We start from the raw sequence: 23,079 nt of genomic DNA, 5'->3' as shown, positions 1-23,079 counted from the left end.
CCAACCCCAGCCCTGCGAGCCCCGGCGCCCGCGCGCCTTTCCCGTCACACCGGGAGAGTGGAGGGTGCCATCCAGTTCCCAGTTACCAGCTGCGGATCCCGGCCTCCCCGCTGTACCCACCGAGAAGTCGTGGAGCCTGGGGGAGAGACTACAGGTCATCCTTCCGAGGCCGGCGGGGAAAGCCGTCACCCCAGGCGAAAGGAGATGCCGAAGAGAAAGGAGGCGTAGGTTTAGTCCCGGCTGCTGCAGCCGCCACGAACCCGCCCGGACCCCAGGCCCGCCCTTCTGCGGCGCCGGCGGGAGGCGGGGATATAGCAACACAGCCTTAGGTGAAGGGTTGGATTCAGAGCTCGGTTCGCTGGCGAAAGAAACAGTCCTTACTGAATGTGCCTGAGTTGCATGGAATTAAAAGACGCTTACTCCTTGGAAGGAAAGTTATGACCAACATAGAGAGCGTATTAAAAAGCAGAGACATTACTTTGTCAACAAAGGTCCGTCTAGTCAAGTCTATGGTCATGTATGGATATGCGAGTTGAACTATAAAGAAAGCTGAGTGCAGAAGAATTGATGCTTTTGAACTGTGGTGTTGGAGAAGAGTCTTGAGAGTCCCTTGGACTGCAAGGAGATCCAACCAGTTTATTCTGAAGGAAATCAGTCCTGGGTGTTCATTGGAAGGACTGATATTGAAGCTGAAACTCCAATACTTTGACCACCTGATGCGAAGGGCTGACTCATTTGAAAAGACCCTGACGCTGGAAAGGATTGAAGGTCGGAGAAGGGGACGACAGACATGAATTTGGGTAAACTCCAGGAGTTGGTGATGGACAGAGAGGCCTGGCGTGCTGCAGTCCATGGGGTCGCAACGAGTCGGACACGACAGAGCGACTGACTGAACTGAACCGAACTGAGTTCCTACATGTGGCATCATTCAGTCCTCACAAAGAAGAAATTTACTGTCCACTTTTTTTCAAGTGAGAAAACCAGCTCCGTTGGGGAGGTTAGATCACTTTAATTTACCCAGTCCTACAGCTGGTGAGGGGCAGAGTTTAAATTTTCAGGTCTATTTCCAAAAGTTACTTGTTATGTTTAATTCATATTAATTCCTGTGGTAACCCTTTTTAGTATTAGCAAAAAAAATGCACTCACTTTGGAAAATGAAAGTAAATGACCTATAATTTCAACAGGTACTAACACCACTATTCGTTGACATTTTCATATATTTGGCTCATATGTATGCTTACTTGTGGAAATGCATGTAATACATACATGCCTACAAAATCAAGCTCATTCTCTATACGTTAGCACTCAAAGGGTCAGTTTTGATATTTTTTCTAAGAATTTTTTATTTCAAATTTACAAGCAGCAGCAAAAAAAAGTTGAGAGAGAAACCCAACATTCTTTAAAATCTTGATAGGAATAATCAATGAAAACTGTTCAGTAAACTAGGATTAAAAGAAACATGTAAATATGGTAAATTGGCTTCCAGAAACCTATTTAAAAGATTAATTATCTAGGGATTTGTCTTTCTTTAGGCAAATTGATCCAGAAGAAAAGAATAACTAAAAGATTGATAATTTTTAAGTGAATATTATCCACTTATATAAAGATATAATGGGGACAAGCCTTAAACTATGTAACCAACATTTTGATTTTTAGTTTTCTACTTTTGGTTTTTCCTATGAAAGCAACCCCAGGAATTGCAACTATTAATTGCAATATTAATAGTAAGAATGATTCCATAATGGAATGGCATGATTTCCCTCCTCAGCTCCATCAATTCTGGCATTTTTAAATCAATGTCACCTAAGATCAATGCCAACACCCCACCAAGCTGCTGCTGCTAAGTCGCTTCAGTTGTGTCTGACTCCGAGCAACCCCATGGACAACAGCTCACCAGGCTCCTCTGTCCCCAGGATTCTCTAGGCAAGGATACTGGAGTTGCCATTTCCTTCTCCAACACCCCACCAAGACAGCCCACACAAACAGTGGAGTAAGTTCAAGGTGAATTCAGGGCTCTGGCTAAAAGGGATCACCCAACTTGAGGTCCTAAGACAATGCCTACTGCCTAAAGCATTCCTGGAAGAAGGCTGAGGATGCCTGAAGCTCTGCTTCCTCTACCACAGAATTTCAAGCCTGCTTTCTGTAGGAAAAGTGTGGCTGTGACCTAGCTTCATCTCCAGGTCTAAAGAAGAAGTGTGTCTGGGCTAAGAGATAAACTGAAGTTTGCTCCAGGCCTCTTAGGGTGTCAGAAATCCAAAAAGGGCAGAATAGGGGGAAATTGGGCCATCCTACATGTATTTTTCAAAGTTGGGTAGACTGTAGTATGGATTGGAACAGAGTTGGGAAAACTTCAGTAGAGGGCCTGGTGAAGAAAGGTCATTTAGGGGCAGTTATTCACAACTTTTACCACCTTGGCAAGTCTGCTCTAGAATGTTTATGGTGTCTACTTCTCTTGGCATCTCTTCCAGGCAGAAATTGTCTGATTTTTTACAGAAAGTTCAGCTCACAGTCCTAGTTAGTTCTGGGGCAGGAGTGGAATTCAGGTCTTCCAAGGAGCCTTCTGCTGGGAAGAAGGAGCAACCTGGTATTTGGTTCAGGCAGTGAGGAGAGGTAAGACGGGCAGATGGCAAAACACTAATCCTCTCTCTCTACTTATCTACCTATTTTAATTTTCTACTTTTGAACATCCCTTTATAAAAGGAAACAGATTTTTTTTTTAAGTGCAACTGAGCAAAATTACAAGATCCTGAGTTCTGGGATTCAAACTATCTGGGTGCAAACGTGAGTCCCAACACTTACTAAATTGTATCAATATTATCTCTAAAACCTTAGGTTTTTTTACTTGTAAAGCAAGGGCAGTAAGAACACAGATCTTCCTAGACTGATGATGGGGTCCCATCCTGATGAACCCATGGTAAGTTGAAAATATTGCAAGTCAAAAATGCATTTAAGGGCCTCCCTGGTGGTCCAGTGGTTAAGAATCCACTTTGCAATGCAGGGGACATGGGTTTAATTCCTGGTCCAGGAAGATCCCACATGCCTCAGAGCAACTAAGCCTGTGTGCCACAATTACTGAAGACTGCATGCCTATAGCCTGTCCTCCTGCAACAAGAGAAAGCACCACCACAAAAAGCCCTGGCACCGCATCTAGAGAGTAGCCCCCACTCACCTTAAGTAGAGAAAAGCCCACACAGCAATGAAAACCCAGCACAGCTAAAAAGAATTTTTTTAATACATTTAATATATCTCACCTACCAAATATCATAGCCTAGCCCAGCCTACCTTAAATGTGCTCAAGAACACTGTAGACTTAAAAAAATAAATTAAGAGTTGTAAGTGAAGTTTTACCTGGGGCAAAATGAGTACTATGGCTCAGGAGATAGTATTTCAGATAGCTCAGAGAAACTGCTCCAAAGAAGTAGGGGGAAGGTCAGTATATATGTAATTTTGGTGAAGGGGTAGTCCATGCAATCAAGCACATGTGTTTGTTTTTTTTTTTTTTTGCAGAAGCTTTCTGCTAGTCACGAGGAGAATTCCTCACCATGAAGAATATTAGTGCTTTTCTAGATAGGACGAGATACAAAAATTGGGCTGATAAAATTGGCTCTAGAAAATATCCATCTGAAAACCTATTCTATCAATTCCCCACTATCTCAGTACAGAGTGCCTCATTTCTGCTCTCCCCCACGCTCCTTTCAGAGGGTGTTGAAGGTCAGCAGCTGCAGCAGCTCTTGATTTAATCCTTGTAGAGGTAGATGGCAAGTGCCAATCTGTACTTGTCAACACTTACATAGACCTACAGTTGAATAAAATCACCTAACACAAAGCCCAGTTTATAATAATGTGTTGAACAACTGGTGCAGTTTAGTGAATGCTGTACTGAAAATGAAAACCAGAATGGTTGTGTGTGTACTGGATGCTTGTAAGAGTATCAGTTGTTCACCCTGGTGATCCCATGATTTGGAGCTGTGGCCGCCACTGCCCACCATCATGACAGTGTCATAGGGCATATCACTAGCCCAGGAAAAGATCAAAATACAAAGTGTGGTTTCTTACGGATGTGTGTCGTTTTTGTACCATCATAAAGTTGAAAAATTGTCTTAGACCAGCATAAGTCAGACTGTCTGTACCTACCTCGGAGAGTGACTAAGTAAAGTGCTTTTCAAAATGGTGACTACAAGGAAGGTGCTCAGTAAGTATCTATTGTTATTTCTTAAGGTAGAAACTTACCACTAGTGAAGAATATTATTGTTTAGTGCTGAGTCGTGTCTGACTCTTTTGCAACCCCTTGGACTGTAGCCCGCCAGGCTCCCATGTCCGTGGAATTTTTCAGGCAAGAATACTGGAGTGGGTTGCCATTCCCTTCTTCAGGGGATCTTCCCAATCTAGGGATTGAACCTGAGTCTCCTGTATTGCAGGCAGATTCTTTACTGCTGAACCACCAGGGAAGCCCTTAGTGAAGAATATATGCCCCCCCCCCAAAAAAAAAGAGTAGCTGAGTTTTAGTGTGCTCTTGCTGTGAAAGGATAATTTTGACTTTTAAAATCAAATATACCATGAAATTATTTTATAATTCTTGTATGTGTGTATGTTAGTCACTCAGTTGTGTTTGACTTTGTGGCCACATGGATTGTAGTCCACCAGGTTCCTCTGTCTGTGGAACTCTCTAGACAAGAATACTGGACTAGGTAGCCATTCCCTTCTCCAAGGGATCTTCCCAACCCACGGACTGAACCTGGGTCTCCTGCATTGCAGGCAGATTCTTTACCATCTGAGCCATCAGCTGCTGCTGATTAGTTAGTTTCTAATCTTCTTTTCAGAAACACTGATGGAAACAGATTACAGTTTTCCTCCACTGAGCATATAAATTGATCATGCCTTTTTTCCTAATGGGCTGATTCTGTCCAGTAAAATTCAATTATCAGACATAAAGGTTAATGGACATATAGTGCCTGCTTTATCCTGGACACCCCAAAAGTGAGTGAGGCCTGGTTCCCATCCTCCTTACACAGTCAGTCTAATTGGGGAGCTGGACAACACCAGGACCCCATGAGGTTGACTTAAAGACCAGAAAGACCAAGCTGAATGCTCAGGAAATCTTCTATAGTGGCTCATATTTTATCATGATGTACTGAGACATCAAAGACATTTTTTAGACATTAAGAAAATAAAGAGAATCCAAGAAGACAGTTTAGACCCTACAGGGTGGCAGCAAATAGAAGCTTAGGCCATAGGAGGGGGAGATAGCCAAGATGAAGTAGGAAGACCTGAACTCACCTCCTCCCATGGATGCACTAAAATTGTAACTACTCACAGAGCTACTATCCGTGAGCACAACCTGAAGGCTAATAGAAAAAAGTTTCCACAATGAAAGGCATATAGAAGGAACCACAGTAAGATGGATAAAAAGGGTGGAGATGAAGTATGTCAGGACCCACACGCCAGGGCCAGCAAACCCACAAATGGGAGGATAATTACAATCATAGAGGTCCTCCCCAAGGAGTGAGGGGGCCAAACTCCACATCGGGCTCCCCAGCCAGGGTTTCTGCACTAACAAGTCTCCCAGCAGGAAAACTGGAGGGCTAAAGAAAGAGATTCTGCTCTTATAGGGCGCGCACAAAACCTCACACACTCCAAGTCCTGGATGAGAGGCGGTAATTTGCAAGATGCCTGGGTCAGACCCACTTGCTGATCCTGAAGCATCCTGGAGAGGCAGGAGACAACTGGGACTTCCCTGGGGCTAGAGACGCTGGCCACAGCCATTCTGGGAAGCTCCACCGGTGCTGGCTAGCACCATTTAGAATCCTCCCTCCAGCCTATTGAGCTTCCCTGGTGGCTCAGATGGTAAAGCATCTGCCTGCAATGCAGGAGACCCGAGTTTGATCCCTGGGTTGGGAAGATCTCCTGGAGAAGGAAATGGCAACCCACTCCAGTATTCTTGCCTGGAGAATCCCACAGATGGAGGAGCATGGTAGGCTACAGTCCATGGGGTCGCAAAGAGTCCGTCAGGACTGAGTGTGACTTCACTTCTCCAGCCTATTAGCAATATATTCTTTGACATCAGTCTTAGCAATGTGTTGTGGATCTGTCTCCTCGGTCAAGGAGAAAAAAAGCAAAATTAAACAAATGGAACTATATTAAACTAAAAAGCTTTTGTAAAGTAAGGGAAACTATCAACAAAATGAAAAGGCAGCCAAAGAATGGGAGGCCACAGGCCAGGCCCTGGGGCCTTGGATCCCAGTCTGTCTCCAACCTTGATGGCATAAGAACAGAGTTATTAAGAGCTTAAGGACAACAGGAAGCCAGCATCCCAGACGGACAGTTATACCACTTTGTCACTGCCCCAAGACTCAACTATGTATTTCTTCCTGACTCAGGAAGAGATTAAAAATCTGTGCCCAAATGTAGTCCCTCCATTTACAGTCCCAAAGGAGAGGAAGCCAAGACCTCGAGATCCTTATCCTTGGAAGTAGTGAGGTTCACTCAGATTTGCCTGATCCCATTCCCAGTGTCCTGCTAACCCCACACCTGGTACTCTTATCTATGAGGAAATAGCATCTATGCTGTGGTGGGAATTTCCTTTTGAAATTGAGCCTATCAAAATTTGCTTATGTTGTTGACCATTTTTCAGTGGTTAAGAAAATCGCATTGAGAAAAGGAGTCCCTTGGCAAAGGGTGGGTGGAGGATACTGTGTTTGTGTGTGTGTATGCTCAGTCATATCCGACTCTGCAACCCCATGGACTGTAGCCCACCATGCTCCTCTGTCCATTAGATTTCCTAGGCAAGGATACAGTGGAAGTGAGAAATAGATTTAAGGGTCTAGATCTGATAGATAGAGTGCCTGATGAACTATGGAATGAGGTTCGTGACATTGTACAGGAGACAGGGAGCAAAACCATCCCCATAGAAAAGAAATGCAAAAAAGCAAAATGGCTGTCTGGAGAGGCCTTACAAATAGCTGTGAAAAGAAGAGAGGTGAAAAGCAAAGGAGAAAAGGAAAGATATAAGCATCTGAATGCAGAGTTCCAAAGAATAGCAAAAAGAAATAAGAAAGCCTTCTTCAGAGATCAATGCATAGAAATAGAGGAAAACAACAGAATGGGAAAGACTAGAGATCTCTTCAAGAAAATTAGAGATACCAAGGGAACATATCATGCAAAGATGGGCTTGATAAAGGACAGAAATGGTCTGGACCTAACAGAAGCAGAAGATATTAAGAAGAGGTGGCAAGAATACACAGAAGAACTGTACAAAAAAGATCTTCATGACCCAGATAATCACGATGGTGTGATCGCTTGTCTAGAGCCAGACATCCTGGAATGTGAAGTCAAGTGGGCCCTAGAAAGCATCACTATGAACAAAGCTAGTGGAGGTGATGGCATTCCAGTTGAGCTGTTTCAGATCCTGAAAGATGATGCTGTGAAAGTGCTGCACTCAATATGCCAGCAAATTTGGAAAACTCAGCAGTGGCCACAGGACTGGAAAAAGTCAGTTTTCATTCCAATCCCAAAGAAAGGCAATGCAAAAGAATGCTCAAACTACTGCACAGTTGCACTCATCTCACATGCTAGTAAAGTAATGCTCAAAATTCTCCAAGCCAGGCTTCAACAATATGTGAACCGTGAACTTTCAGATGTTCAAGCTGGTTTTAGAAAAGGCAGAGGAACCAGAGATCAAATTGCCAACATCCTCTGGATCATGGAAACAGCAAGAGAGTTCCAGAAAAACATCTATTTCTGCTTTATTGACTATGCCAAAGCCTTTGACTGTGTCGATCACAATAAACTGTGGAAAATTCTGAAAGAATTGGGAATACCAGACCACCTGACCTGCCTCTTGAGAAATCTGTATGCAGGTCAGGAAGCAACAGTTAGAACTGGACATGGAACAACAGACTGGTTCCAAATAGGAAAAGGCTGTATATTGTCACCCTGCTTATTTAACTTCTATGCAGAGTACATCAGGAGAAACGCTGAACTGGAAGAAACACAAGCTGGAATCAAGACTGCCGGGAGAAATATTAATAACCTCAGATATGCAGATGACACCATCTTTATGGCAGAAAGTGAAGAGGAGCTAAAAAGCCTCTTGATGAAAGTGAAAGAGGAGAGTGAAAAAGTTGGCTTCAGGCTCAACATTCAGAAAACGAAGATCATGGTATTCAGTCCCATCACTTCATGGGAAATAGATGGGGAAACAGTAGAAACAGTGTCAGACTTTATTTTTTTGGGCTCCAAAATCACTGCAGATGGTGACTGCAGCCATGAAATTAAAAGACGCTTACTCCTTGCAAGAAAAGTTATGACCAACCTAGATAATATATTCAAAAGCGGAGACGTTACTTTGCCAACTAAGTTCCATCTAGTCAAGGCTGTGGTTTTTCCTGTGGTCATGTATGGATGTGAGAGTTGGACGGTGAAGAAGGCTGAGCGCCGAAGAATTGATGCTTTTGAACTGTGGTGTTGGAGAAGACTCTTGAGGGTCCCTTGGACTGCAAGGAGATCCAACCAGTCCATTCTGAAGGAGATCAACCCTGGGATTTCTTTGGAAGGAATGATGCTAAAGCTGAAACTCCAGTACTTTGGCCACCTCATGCGAAGAATTGACTCATTGGAAAAGACTCTGATGCTGGGAGAGATTGGGGGCAGGAGGAGAAGGGGACGACAGAAGATGAGATGGCTGGATGGCATCACTGACTCAATGGACATGAGTCTGAGTGAACTCCAGGAGATGGTGATGGACAGGGAGGCCTGGCGTGCTGCGATTCATGGGGTCGCAGAGAGTCAGACACGGCTGAGCGACTAAACTGAGGCAAGGATATTGGAGTGGGTTGCCATTTCCTCCTCCAGGGAATCTTCCTGACCCAGGAATTGAACCGAAGTCTCCTGAATCAGCAGGCAAATTCTTTACCAGTGAGCCACCTGGAATGCCCTGGCAGAAACACTAAAAGAGGGAAGATATGAGAGACAGAACAAAAGATGAAAAAGGGAAGTGTTCTGATGAAACTGTGTCCCAATTAGGATTCTCATTTACCTTCTGACTTTTTCTGAGTTCAGGGGAAAATGTTTCAAAATTGTCGATGATTTCAGCTATTCTCATAGGGCTGGATATCTCAGCACATGGAGCCTCAAGAGGGGTAGTAGCAGAGCTAAACGTTAACTGTTGCCTTCAAGGGCTTCTGTCCAACAGTGAAAGCCTCTTAAAATCATGAACTGCAGTATTTTTTAAATGCTTCTATAGTCTAAAGAGATTTTATAGTTTATCACCTTGGTAATAGCAGTTATCACAGAAAGCATTATTGGAATACAAGTATTCATTCCTCCTTGCAGAGATTCAATGTTTTCATAAAAACACAATGAATGAGGTTTTTAAAATATCAAACATCCATTTTTTCCCCCTAAGTCAGATTGGTTACGATTACATGAACAGGTTTGGAAAATATGTGACAGTTATAGCTTATAACTAAGTGGTGCTATAACTTCAGACAGCACTTCTTCATGTTTTCATATCATGACACATAAAAGATGAAAATATTTGGCATCTGGGATAAAGTGAAGAGAATTGTGTGTGTTTTGGCACCTAGGATAAAGTGAAGAGAACTGGGGAGAGGTTTACAGGGCTTGGTTTTAAAAATCATTGCTTTTTAGTATTATGATTTTATGGTAAAAACAAAGTATTCAGGAAAACAATAAATATTGAATTTGCCTAAAATTTCCACATATGACACTTTCCAAGTTTTGATAGATTTGAGTTTTCTAATATCAGTAACATTATAACCAATTCTTACTGAAAGAGAAAAACATTTTTCATTGAAAAAAAGCTGAATTCACTGTGCAGGAATTCTGTTTCAGTCACAAAGTGTATTATAAGACTATAATTCTTGATGTTTCATGATATTTCAGAATTAGCCATGTTGATATTCATAGTTTCGAATGCATCAATCCCTACCCTAGCACCAGCGGGGGGCTGGGGTTCAAGCCTTGTTGTTTACCGGGACTAATTGCCTTCAGCATTAGCCCTCTGGGAGGCCAGCTCTTTAAAAGAACAAGTAAGTCTACGCTTGCACAAGCTTCCAAAAACCTGGAGAAAGGGAACACTCCCCAAGTCGTTTTGTAAGACCAGAATAAATTTAACACAAAAACTGAAAAGGATATTGTTGGGGGTAGGGGGCGTGAGGGAAGCCACTAGCCAATCTCATTTATGAAAAATAATGCAAATGTTTTAAAATATTAAAATATTTTAATATATAAAATATCAAGAACAAATTGGGTATATCTTAGTGTCAAATTGTTCAGTATAACTCCATGCTCTAAAAGAATAAAATTAAAAAACTCAACCGGTAAAGAGAAAAATCATTTGACAGAAATTCAAGATCTATTCATGCTTTCCTCTTTTAAAAAAATTTTTAAAATTCATTCATAAAGATCCTGCCATCTGCCCCTCGATCCACCCTCTAAGTCAATCTGTCTGACAAGAATCAGATGATTTTAATTTGTTTATATCACGGACTAGCCCATCCCACAGTAACTCTCAATAACAAAAATGTAACTGTCCTTAGGTTTAGAACCAGGAAAGGAGGAAAGAGACACTGGTAGTTCAAGCCTCAGTCTCCTTCTCAGGAGCTGACTCTGACTCTAATTGGCTGGGAATCGGAGCAGCATGACCGCTCTCCGGAGCCACGGTCCTAGACTGAGCTGCAACGCACCATGCTTCTCCCAGCTGTCACCTGAGGATCAGATGACTGCATCTGGCCTCTGCATCCCTGGGACCTCTTACGAGAAACTTGTTTCCAACTCCCAGCACACAATCTGAGTGCTTCTCAGCTCCAGAGTGAACACAAATCACCTGTGGGTACCTTTCAGTTCAGTTCAGTTCAGTCGCTCAGTCGTGTCAGACTCTTTGCAACCCCGTGAATCGCAGCATGCCAGCCCTCCCTGTCCATCACCATCTCCCGGAGTTCACTCAGACTCACATCCATTGAGTCCATGATGCCATCCAGCCATCTCATCCTTGGTCGTCCCCTTCTCTTCCTGCCCTCAATCCCTCCCAGCATCAGAGTCTTTTCCAATGAGTCAACTCTTTGCATGAGGTGGCCAAAGTACTGGAGCTTCAGCTTTAGCATCATTCCTTCCAAAGAAATCCCAGGGTTGATCTCCTTCAGAATGGACTGGTTGGATCTCCTTGCAGTCCAAGGGACCCTCAAGAGTCTTCTCCAACACCACAGTTTAAAAGCATCAATTCTTTGGCACTCAGCCTTCTTCACAGTCCAACTCTCACATCCATACATCACTTCATGGGAAATAGTGGAAACAGTGTCAGACTTTATTTTGGGGGGCTCCAAAATGACTGCAGATGGTGACTACAGCCATGAAATTAAAAGACGCTTACTCCTTGGAAGAAAAGTTATGACCAATCTAGATAGTATATTCAAAAGCAGAGACATTACCTTTAAAACTTTAAAAACGAATTCAGTCAACCGGTAACAGAGCAGGACCCCATGGGGCCTTTGTGGTGGTGGTGGTGGGGGGGGAGTGGCCGTGTGGAGGACCAGCCTTCCCCCATATCCTCTACTTTAGCTCCTCTCTGAAGTTCCTAGATAATAGTATTTTATGCAAATGTCCTGAGTTGTTTTGCAGATGTGAACTTCCACAAGACCACCACCAAAAGGAAAATGTTAACTACTCGATAATCTGAAGCACGCACTCCCAGGCCTCCTGGAGCCTAAGGCCTGATAGGCTGTGAAACCGCCTGCTATCTCACCATCAACCAGTCAGAGGGCTGTGCACAAGCTGACCCTAGACACTGCCTCCACACCCGCCCCCCTCACCTGGCCTTCAAAAGAGACCTTTTAGGCTTTGCCTAAACCTTTTGGGGAGCTCAGGTTATCTTAGGGCATGAACCACCCTTCTGCTTGCACGGCCCTGCAAGAAACCCTTCTCTGCTCCAGACTCTAACATTTCTGTTTATTTGGCCTCACTGTGTGGGAACTGGCACTAACAAATCTGGAGTAAATCTGCCAGGTGATGCCTGCGGAGCTCCTTCTGCTGACCACACTTTAAATAGCAAAGTAGACTACACACTATCCCAGCTGGCATCCCACCCAATGGGAGGGCAAGGTAGGAAGTGGGGAAAGCCATTGCTGTTTTCCATTAACCAATCAGGCCCTGCTGTTGGCAGCTGCAGCCACTGACTTAACAGTGCAAAGGTGGAAGGTAAGTCCACCTGGGGAGGTATGAATGAACTTCTTTTGAGGGGGACAGCTGGGAATGGGGTACAGGATGAATAATATCTAAGCAAACAAACAATGTTCTGCACTGTTTCTGTTATAAGTCAGTCAGAAACATTCATCTTCCAGGATGTGATCTGGAGACAGCAGTCAGAGCAGTTTCAAATTCTGAATGACACTGAGGTTTTAGCGATGTTGGAGAATAAAGTTTCATTTTAGGCAGTGAAACGCATTTTGAAATCTCACGTCTTTACATTTCCAGATCCAATGATCTCTAGAGTGGTTAAGAATAGATTTTATGAATTACCATTAGCTATGTTTAAAATATTTTCTCTATTTTCTAAAACATCTTGTCACAGACCTAAAAATAACCATAACCAATAGGAGATCAAGAGAGTATCTTTTCACAGCTATTGGTAGGAAACCAGGAAAGTAGAATTTATTTATCTGAATGCTACCATTTATGAATCAAAATTAAGTCCCTTCATTCTTGAGTGAAAGTCACTCAGTCGTGTCCAACTGTTTGCCACCCCTTGGACTGTACAGTCCATAGAATTCTCCAGGCCAGAATACTGGAATGGGTAGCCTTTCCTTTCTCCAGGGGATCTTCCATCCCAGGGATTGAACCCATGTCTCCTGCATTGCAGGCGGATTCTTTACCAGCAAAGTCACAAGGGAAGCTCTCATAAGAGAAGGAATCCCTTTTCTTCCATCCACTCTCTATGTTATTTTTCCCCTCTATTTTTCTCAATCTAAATCAATATGGTGAGAGGGGAAAGGGAGAAATTTCACTTTTCCATCACAAATTATGTCCTTTACCAATAAGAAGATGTAATGAGACTCCTTTATGGAATCCTGAAAGATGGAAGAAGATGGTAGCCAAGGGAGAAGCCAGGCTCTCTCTCTCTGTCCATGTATATATGGAGCACACTTGGGCTGAAGCTAAACACCTCTGAATATAATTTGTAGATTTTTATTTGAAAACAAAGTTTGCTACATTAAAAATTGTTTATAATTATGTAAAATAATTTTTAAAATTGGAACCAAAATGAATAAAAAAGATGCTAAATGTGTAAAAGCTGGTGTCATAGCCACACAAAGAGGAATTCTTTCAAGTGACTTTAAAGACAGTAATTTTACAATTTCTCTCCAGTGGGATATACCTAAGATTGGAAAAACTGCCCCCAAATTATAGCAATTTTGGTTATCGTATTATTGGTGTTGAAACTGTTGTTCTGACAAGGTTTTGTTGCATTGTGTTTGTATTGGAAATGACTGGGTCATAGGAGGGGGAGAGAACAGGGAGGAAACTTGTTTCATCTGGAGGAAACTTCTCTCTCTGGTTCAAACGCCTTTCTGTGCTCCCATTTTTATTTTTGTTTTATTTTTTAAGAAATACAATATAATGATTTAATATACAGTCTGTTGTGAAATGATTAATATAACCAAATTAACACATCCATCACCTCCCGTAGTTGTGTGTGTTGAAAACAGTTAAGAGTGTTCCCCATTCTTCTTTAGTGTCAGGCGGGTGTATTCTCGGTTCTGTCTCATCACAACAAAGATTGGGAGTGATGGACATTAAAGTCCTTGGCACGTCACAGCTCTAGGGTCTTGGACAGACCGTGTAGACAAATCAGTATTACAGCTCTGTGTTACAGTTCTATTTTATTTAGAAAATAGCAGGAAAATCCATCCTTAAGGCGTGAGGGCATGTTGACCCTAAGATGCGAAAAGAGTGCCACAGCACGTGGAAGAGAAAGAAAGAGAGCCCTGGCCCTTTGGCTTCTCTTTTTATGTTTTCTCCCCAACCTGGGCCTGCCCTGTGTAAATTTGGCTAGCCAGGAGAGTTGTTTGTTCTACCTGAGGTCCTCATTCCAGTCCTTGGACCTTCCTTTGTTCTATTTTCCTGGGCTTTTTCCTTCCTTGTCTTTTAGCCACCGCCATTCTGGACTCCTGTTTCCTATTCTTGTTACCTAACATTTAGGTTTCAGCTTTTTTGCTTTAATGGCTACTAACCACTTGGTCACTTTTAATGTAATGTCTTCTTAGTGTTGCCTAATAGTGCTGTGCAATTGGGTCACTAGTCTTATTTTAAGCAAACTTAGATTTGAAATGCAAGCTAATACTTTCAAATACACGCCAGGGCTTAACCTGGAAGGCAAAAGATGAGCACTAAAGACTTGCATTTTCCCAGTTAACTGAGTTCTTTGCTCTCCTCAACATCTAAAGAAAAAAATCAACGAAATGACTTACTTTAGGGCTGGGAAGGTAAATTGTCATGTAAAACATTTCCTCATAATCTATAAAACCTGTCAGGACAAATTGTTACGTTATTATTGACCAAATGAGGGTGATACAGTTTGGGAAATTTTTTATATGCGTAGAAAACGAAAGGTACGGAAAGGAAACTGCCCCTGCCTGCACTGAAGCCCTCGATCACTGTGTATCCCCAGGTCATGACCTCAGTCCGCACTGCGCCCCCCTTTCTGCCTGCTGTGCCCAGTCCCAACACTCGTAAACCCCACAGCGCCTGCAGAATTCTGCACCCGCTTCAGGCTGAAGAGAAGTGGGCATTAGTTGTCTTTGTATTTATAGTGAAGGAGGAAACAGAACAGGCTCTATCTTGAAAGCAGGACTCCATCTTGGCCAGACTGTGGAGCTATATGCCCAGTATCTATGGAAACCACAAACCAACTGGAAAAAACAGGCCCTCTGAAGGAAGAGCCCCAGGGCTCTCCATTGCCTGAAAGAATACCCTAATTATCTGTGTAACAGAATAGAATCATACATTCTATTATGCTTATTGGGGTATGACGACAGGCCTATTGATAATTATCCATTGTTAACTACCTAGGCTTAAGGCATTTGAATCAACCGTTAACTTTGATTGTCAGGGAATTTGGGGAGGTGGGTTTGTGCACAGACACTTAGGGTATATAATGTTTTCCAAAACCTGGTCGGGGTCCTTGGCTAAGAGGAGACTCTACCTTGGGCCTGCCGGCGTAATAAACTGCACTCCACTATATGCATTGTCCTTCTGAGAGAATTTGTTTCCCAGAACACATGGGTACAGTAGTAGCTCTTTTCATAAAAGCTGACAAATGCCAGGCTCTCCATAAAGGATTATTAAATTAATGGCATTATGCAAAGTTTACAACACTGGAGAATAAACTTTGGTCATGAAAGGTACTAAACAGAGGATGGCTATTCTTGTTACAGTTTTACTGTGGATCCATATAATAATGTAAAAATCTACCTTAAGGATATTTTTAAAGGCCATTGGTTCTTCATTGGGAGTATCCTTCTATCATAACGTTGTTTAGTCACTTAGTTGTCGAACTTTTTGTGACCCCCATAGACTGTAGCCCGCCAAGGTCCTCTGTCCATGGGATTTTCCAGGTAAGAAAACTAGAGTGGGTTGCCATTTCCTTCTCCAGGGGATCTTCCCTGCATCCAACACGCCTCTCCTAAATTGCAGGTAGATTTTACTTTACCACTGAACCACCAGAGAAGTCCTCTATCATAATAGTATTGATCAAATAATGATGATTATACCTTTACTAGGGTTATTAATTATATTGTGTTAGAAGTTAGCACTATAAATAAATAAAATTACTTTTTTTTTAAAAAAGAGCAGAGGAATGAGAGGAGAGGAATATATGCATGAGAAAGTGCTTTTTCTTTCTCTTTAATATTTTGAATTACAGTTTTGATCTACAGAAAGGCAAAGGGCAGGGGACCACACTGATCTTGAGCTCTCCTGCTGTCTGCTAACAGGTCCTCTCTTGGTCCTGGGCATGGCAGTGGGAAGTGTTCAACCTGGCCAGTGGCAGAGGCATACTGATTGTCAGCCTCACACAAAGCCGGTCTTTAAATCTGGGCAGCTATGAGAGTGGATATGCAGTGAGGCAGGAATCTGGTTAAGTGGGAGATATTTCTGCTTGGAAAATGTTCCTTTCCTGAGAAACATCTTTTAGGTCTTCCATTTCTTGACCCTCTACGCTTGTCACTGTTATGCCCAAGTCGCGAAATCTCCCAATGACCACCAGGGAGCCGATATCCGATGCAAAAGCAAGAGTTTTTATTACCAAGCTCGAGCTGGGGCTCCCACCGATGACGCAGCAGCTATAGGGAGGAGCCCTGAGCTCTGGGTTACATTGCTTATATAGGGTATTAGCTCGCAAAAAATTCAAAAAACGGGAGTGTCTGGGGCTGATTAGTCACCTTCTGGTGAAGGGTTAGGTGTTGAGTTCTGATTGGTTCTCCTTTCCCGGGCTTGACTCGAATTTCCCTGGCTGGCCAAGGGTTCTGATTGGTTCGCAGGTGGTGGGGTGAGGTCAGGGGATTTCCAAAGGCTCTTTTCCCTGAACCTTACAAAATGGAGTAGCTTTGATTCTTCAGTCACCAGTCCACCACCACCACTCCCAGACCCTAGCCACATTCAGACTCCAGTCTCTGGCCTAGCAGAGCAGCACCCAGCCTGGATCCCACGAGGTCCCAGGATGCAGCCCTCCTCGATCCTGTCCTAAGATCCCCATGTTAATGAAAATTATCACAAAATATCTTTATTTTGATAAGAGATAATTCATAATAGAAAGGCTGATAAGAAAGGAAAAATAAATTCTTAAGATGAAATATTGAGAAAAAATTGGGTTTTTTTCTTTTATATTTCCCTTTTTCTCATCTAAAAGTCATGAATGATATCAAACTAATATTCTCAAAATATCCCAAACACAGAAAAGAAAAAAACCTTGAATACTTGAATATTTTCTAAAGATAATCTAGATTCATTCTATCAAGGTTGTTAGAAGACAGAGAGACTGTAATAAACTTTAAGAAGTATAAAGTTGAATGTCACTGTTGTTTCTTTTTCTGGTGTTTAGCAACAGAAATAGAATGCACTTAACAGTTTAAGCATAACAGGATTTATTAGGATATAAAGATCACTTAAAATTCAACAGAAAGATGAATCCAGATTTTAGACTGAACAACAGAGAGTATCTTTCAGAAGCTCACTGCAAACTAAGGCACAAAGAGAGATTCTGTCAGAAATCAGAAAATACTGCATCTGTGGCTACCACCCCACATCTGCTGAGAACCATGCAGCCACTGGCAAATGTTGGGATTTGGGGTCATTCAGAGTGTTTGTGGGAAATGTGTACATCAAGTGTTAATAAACTTCATGCACTATTTTTAGAGGGTAAATACTACATTCATTCTAAAGAACCACCTAGCAAAAGTTGGTAGAGTTAGGTTTATATATTTTCTATGACATGATTCTGCTCATGGGTATATATCCTACAGAAATTTTCTCACAGATCCATAAGGGACTATTAATGTGGTGGTGACTTAACAGCTATCTGAGCACCCGCCTGGGACAGCAAATATATAATGTGCAGATTTATCAGAGGCTAATGTGCCAGATGTGGAAGCAGATCAAAAGTCCATGTAAAGATCTTGAAGTGAAGTGAAGTGAAGTGGCTCAGTTGTGTCTGACTCCTTGCGACCCCATGGACTGTAGCCTACAAAGCTCCTCCATTCATGGGATTATTCAGGCAAGAGTACTGGAGTGGGTTGCCATTTTCTTCTCCAGAGGATCTTCATCTTAGGAATTTGCAAATGAGTGGGAAATAATAAATAAAATAACATGTTTAGCCTAATATCTTTTACATGAATTGAAAATATAAGCACACAAAAGAATAAATCACATATTACAAGATGGACACAAGAAGAGACTTTTAAAATAAAATATTCATAGGAAGAAACTGCAGTGGAAGAAGGGAAAGCAAATAATAACTAGTTGTGCCTCCCCCCACATTGGATTTCAGCTGTGACTGGAATTCTGAGTTGGCCTCACTCTCCATCCACAAACACAGAGCTCTGCTATGTACTCTGAATATCTTTGAATCTTCACCTTAGCTGTAAATGTCTTTAAATTACCTCCTAAATTCATCCAGCTAGAGTTCTCAATCATCTGCCATCTTTACTGTCTGTTCTGTTTGATTTTTCAGTTTTGTTACTTTTACCATTTATTGTTTCTATTATGGTGTTCCCCCACTGCAGCTAACAATAAAAAGCTGGCTTTCAAAAACAGAAATATAGATCAATGGAACAGTACAGAAAGCTCAGAAATAAACCCATACACCTATGGTCAATTAATCTACAACAAAGGAGGCAAAAATATACAATAGAGAAAATACAGTCTCTTCTATAAGTTGTGATGGGAAAAGTGGACAGCTACATTTAAAAGAATTACATTAGAATATTTTCTCACACCATACAAAAAAATAAAATGGACCAAAGACCTAAATGTAAGACCAGATACTATAAAAATCTTAGAGGAAAACATAGGCAGAACACTGACATAAATTGCAGCATAATCTGTTTGGATTTACCTCCTAGAGTAATGAAAATAAAAACAAAAATAAACGGGACCTAATTAAACTTAAAAGCTTTTGCACAGCAAGGGGAAGCATACACAAAATAAAAAGACAACCCACAGAATTCAAGAAAACATTTGCAAATGAAGTGACCAACAAGAAATTAAGCTCCCAGGTATACAAACTCAATACAGGCTCCAAAGTATTCAGCTCAATAACAACAACAAAAATTCAGTGAAAAAATAAAAGATCCAAATAGACATTTCTTCAATGAAGACATACAGATGGCCCAAAAAACACATGAAAAGATGCTCAACATCACTAATTAATACAGTAATACAAATCAAAACAACAGCTTACATCATCATAAAGTATACAAACAATAAATGCTGGAGAGGGTTTGCAGAAAAGGGAACTTCCTACACTGTTGGTGGGAATGGAAATTGGTACAGCCACTATGGAGGTTCCTTTTAAAAAGTAAAACTAGAGCTACCATGTGACCCAGCAATCCCACTATTTGGCATGTATTTGTATAAAAGCACACTTAGATAAGATACACCCCAACGTTCATTACAACACTATTTACAATAGCTGAGACATGGAAGCAACCTAAATGTTCATCAACAGATAAAGAAGACAATATAGGTATATAGATACAATAGAAAATTGCCTGCCTGCTCAGACTCTGAGACACTATGGACTGTAGCCCACCAGGTTCCTCTGTCCATGGGGATTCTCCAGGAGCAGGTCGCATGCCCTCCTCCAGGGGATCTTCCCAACCCAGGCATTGAACTTGTGTGTCTCACATCTCCTGCGATGGCAGATGAGTTCTTTACCACTAGCCCACCTGAGAAGCCCTTCTATACCCCAGTGTTCGCTCAAACGTTTTTTTCCCTCCAGTGTACTAGTACTTTTCCCTTTCAACCCGAATCCAGCCTATCTTGAAGAGATTTGATCTGTGCAATTTTATCCGAGATATATGTTTTTGTATTAATAGTATTAGGTATTCTGATGCAGTTATATCCTAGGATTAATGCCGCCACCCAACCTCCTTCTATCTGATTCAGCCGCCAGGAGGCCAGAAGAGCATAAAAACTGCGGACTGAGGACTTCTGAATCTCAGACACTCCTGCATCTCCTGGTGTGAGAGCCACGCGTTGGCGCAGCGCTTTCCCAGCTGTGAGCTCAGAGCCTAGGGTACAGCCGGCGGCGCTCCGGGGCCCTAGAAGTCGCCAGACCAGAGCTCCGCGGACTCCCCGTGACCGCCGCTCCCTTTTCACACTGCCCTGTGTCAGCTCTCCTGGCACCGTCCGGGTTTCGATGGGGAAATGCTCTCTAGGTCCTGCGGGCTCCGGCGAAATGGACGCTTTGCTGGAGCCCGGAGCGCCTCGCAGGGGGATGCAGAGCCCCCCTGCCCCGGACACTACGCTGGAGACCCACCCGGACCCAGAGGAGCCCGGGGGAGAGGCGGCCGCCGCCCCTGCAACTTCCCTCGCCGGGTGGCACCTTTTCCTAGACCGACGAGAGGATCCAAGGAGCGCCGAGAGAGGGGACACTACGGAGCCTCGCGCGGCTCCTGCCTTCAGAAGCCACCGCAGGTGCCAAGGCTGGAGGCACCGGATACGACGCGCAGGGGCCTGGAAGACCCAAATATGCCAGGAGTCCGAGGTTTGCGCTGAGTCCCTCATCTCCGCGGGCATATGCTACCGTAACAACTCTGCCTTTGCTCCGCAAGGATGGAGGCCCTTTGCCTTCAGAGTTCTCGGATGATTTTCCTTTCTCTAATCAATAAAGACGACGAAAAACGATGTCACAGTTAGTTGTTCCTCCGGTGAGTGAGTCTCTGGTTTGTCTGTTTGGGAAGACGACACGCACGGACGACGATGGCTGCCTGTTCCCAGCGGAGATCCTGGGTCGCCCGACTTTGATGGACGCCGTTGGGACCCTGGGGTCGCCCGTGCACCCAGGGGAGGGAGGGGGGATATTGGGGGAAGGGCGAGGCCTCCCGTCGACTCCCCGACCCATCTCCAAATAGAGCAGAGTAGCCCCGAGGACTACGCTCGCCCGGGAAGGGCCCGGCTCCAAGGCCGTGGTCCCTTGGGCTCCGGGTCCAGCTCAGGGCCCTCCAGAACCTGCACGAGGTTCTGGAGCCGCCTCCACCGCACTCCTCCACCCCTTCCCCAAACTCTCGCAGAAATTCAGGGTTCCTAAGGCCCAGATGTTTCGGCTTTCTCAGACGCAATCCAAATCCCAAAAGAGTCCTTTAATCCCTCTGACCCTAGCCACCCTCCTTGCCCAACGGAGGCCAGCGACGGGCAGAGATGACCTGCTCCGAGACCGCTGGCGTGGAAACCGAGGGGATGATGACCGTGGACTAGAGGAAACCAGACACCCAGCTCTACTGGGACGGAGCGATCCCGGTCTTTTCTACTCCAGCCGAGTAACTTGGGAAGGTGGGACTCCCAAATAGAGACGATTCTACCACTGAACGGAAACGACCAGGAACGAACCTCTCTCAAAGGGGACCCTCCTCTCCTCCCCTCCCCCTCCTTTAATCCCATCACCGAAAACCACTCAGAATTTACATGCCCCTCCCAGAAAGATGTAGTTTTCTCCACAGTCTCCGGAAACCCTGACGTAATTTGCAAGGCAAATTTGATAGGTGTAACCCACCTATCAAAACCAGAGTATCCCAAAACCCGGTCAGGCCGGCACTATAAAAGGCACACTCCGCACCCAGCCCAGTCATTCGCGCCTGTGCTTAGACCCACTGAGCTCTGGGCCTGGTGAGGAGGCTGAAGCCATGGAAGCGCAGTGCTGCAGGAGGGCACGTCCCGAGCCCGCCTTGCCTCCGGGCCTGAACCGAGAACAGGCCTGGGCCTGGGCTCTGGATAACTTCCCCGCGCTGAGCCGCCCCTCCTGCCTCAGCCCCGAGTTCTGCGGGGACGCGCACTACTGCGCCTGTGGGCTGCCGCGCCACGCTTGCCCCGGACCCGCGGACGGTCTCCGCGTCGAGATGGGCCAGAAACGCTGGCGAGAGCCGCAAGGCCACCAGCCGGCTGCTAGTCCGGGATGGAGCGACAGTCCCGTCAAGAAGAGGCCCAAGCCGCCCAGCGGCGGGCCCAGCAGGGTCTGAACAGCCAGCCGATGCCAGCAGCTGCGGAGGCTGCCAGACCCGCGGCCAGATCGCCGCCAGGAGGCCAGGAGGCCCTCCACCCCACCCCACCGCACACACCTTGAGGTTGCGGAAAAGTGAGACTTGAAACCCGGTGGAACCCGGCAAGGAAAGGAATAGCAGCCTCCTGTCTGGCGCACAGCACCCTTTCAGTCACCACCCTGGACTGGAGCCTGGGTCACCCCAGCGGAGGCCCAATGTGCTGGGGGCGGGGGAGGGGAGGGGACTTCTCCCCTCGGCTCCTCTTCTCTCTGGGACGAGCCTGGAGATATCTGTGGGGCAGAACATTCCTTTTTTTTTCTTCCGTTTTTGGATAATTGACGGGCTTCTCAATTAGAAATCTCTAAAGCCATAAAAAGGAACGCATTTGAGTCTAGTCTAATAAGGTGGATGAACTTAGAGCTTATTATTCAGAGTGAAGTCAGTCTGAATGAAAAAGAAATCTATACTAACGCGCATATACATGGAATCTAGAAAGATGGTGCTGATGAATTTATTTGCAGGGCAGCAATGGAGAAACAGACAGAGAGAACAGATTTATTGACAGGGCAGGGGGAGAGAGGAGAGAGTGAGCTGTATGGGAAAAGTAAGAGGGAAACTTACATTAGCATATGTAAAGTAGACAGCCAATGGGAATGTGCTGCAAACTCCCTGAACTCAAACTGGGGCTCTGTAAAAATCTAGAGGGGTGGGATGGCAAGAGAGATGGGAGGGAGGTTCAGACCAAGGCGGGACATATGTATACCGATGGCCGATTCATGTTGATAGTTGGCAGAAAACAACAAAATTCTCTAAAACATGACCCTTCAATTAAAACATAACTTAGAAAAAAAGAAATCTCTCTTTAGGAATCTATGCTATCAAGGAACTTTCCTGTTGATGTACTCAGAATTGTCATACTTCTTACATTAATTCCAATTTGCACAATGATTAAAACATACTTCCTTATTCTCTGTTTGTGAATTGATTTGGGTGGGTGGAGTCAGGACTGGAAGTGGTATTGGAACGGGGGAGTCTTTGGCTGAAAGAACTGAGACCCAGGTCAGGGATCCAAAAGATTAAGGAAATACAAAATGAACCCATGATATATAACCTTGAGTACCATGGTGGCCTATATTAATCTGTTTCATTTGTTCAAATATTGGTGAAGTAGTCCCCAACATAGCTTTTGAGAAAAATTTTGAAAGGATCTTTGGAAAGCCAGTATAATACACATTAAACATTTCAACAGGAATACTCTTGAGCCAGAGTACTAATTCCATAAGCAGAAATTGTACTTAAAAACAGACATGTA

Source organism: Ovis canadensis, chromosome 16 (assembly GCF_042477335.2).
Source record: "Ovis canadensis isolate MfBH-ARS-UI-01 breed Bighorn chromosome 16, ARS-UI_OviCan_v2, whole genome shotgun sequence".
In the NCBI taxonomy this organism is placed as follows: Eukaryota; Metazoa; Chordata; class Mammalia; order Artiodactyla; family Bovidae; genus Ovis; species Ovis canadensis.
This window is presented reverse-complemented; position numbering follows the sequence as displayed.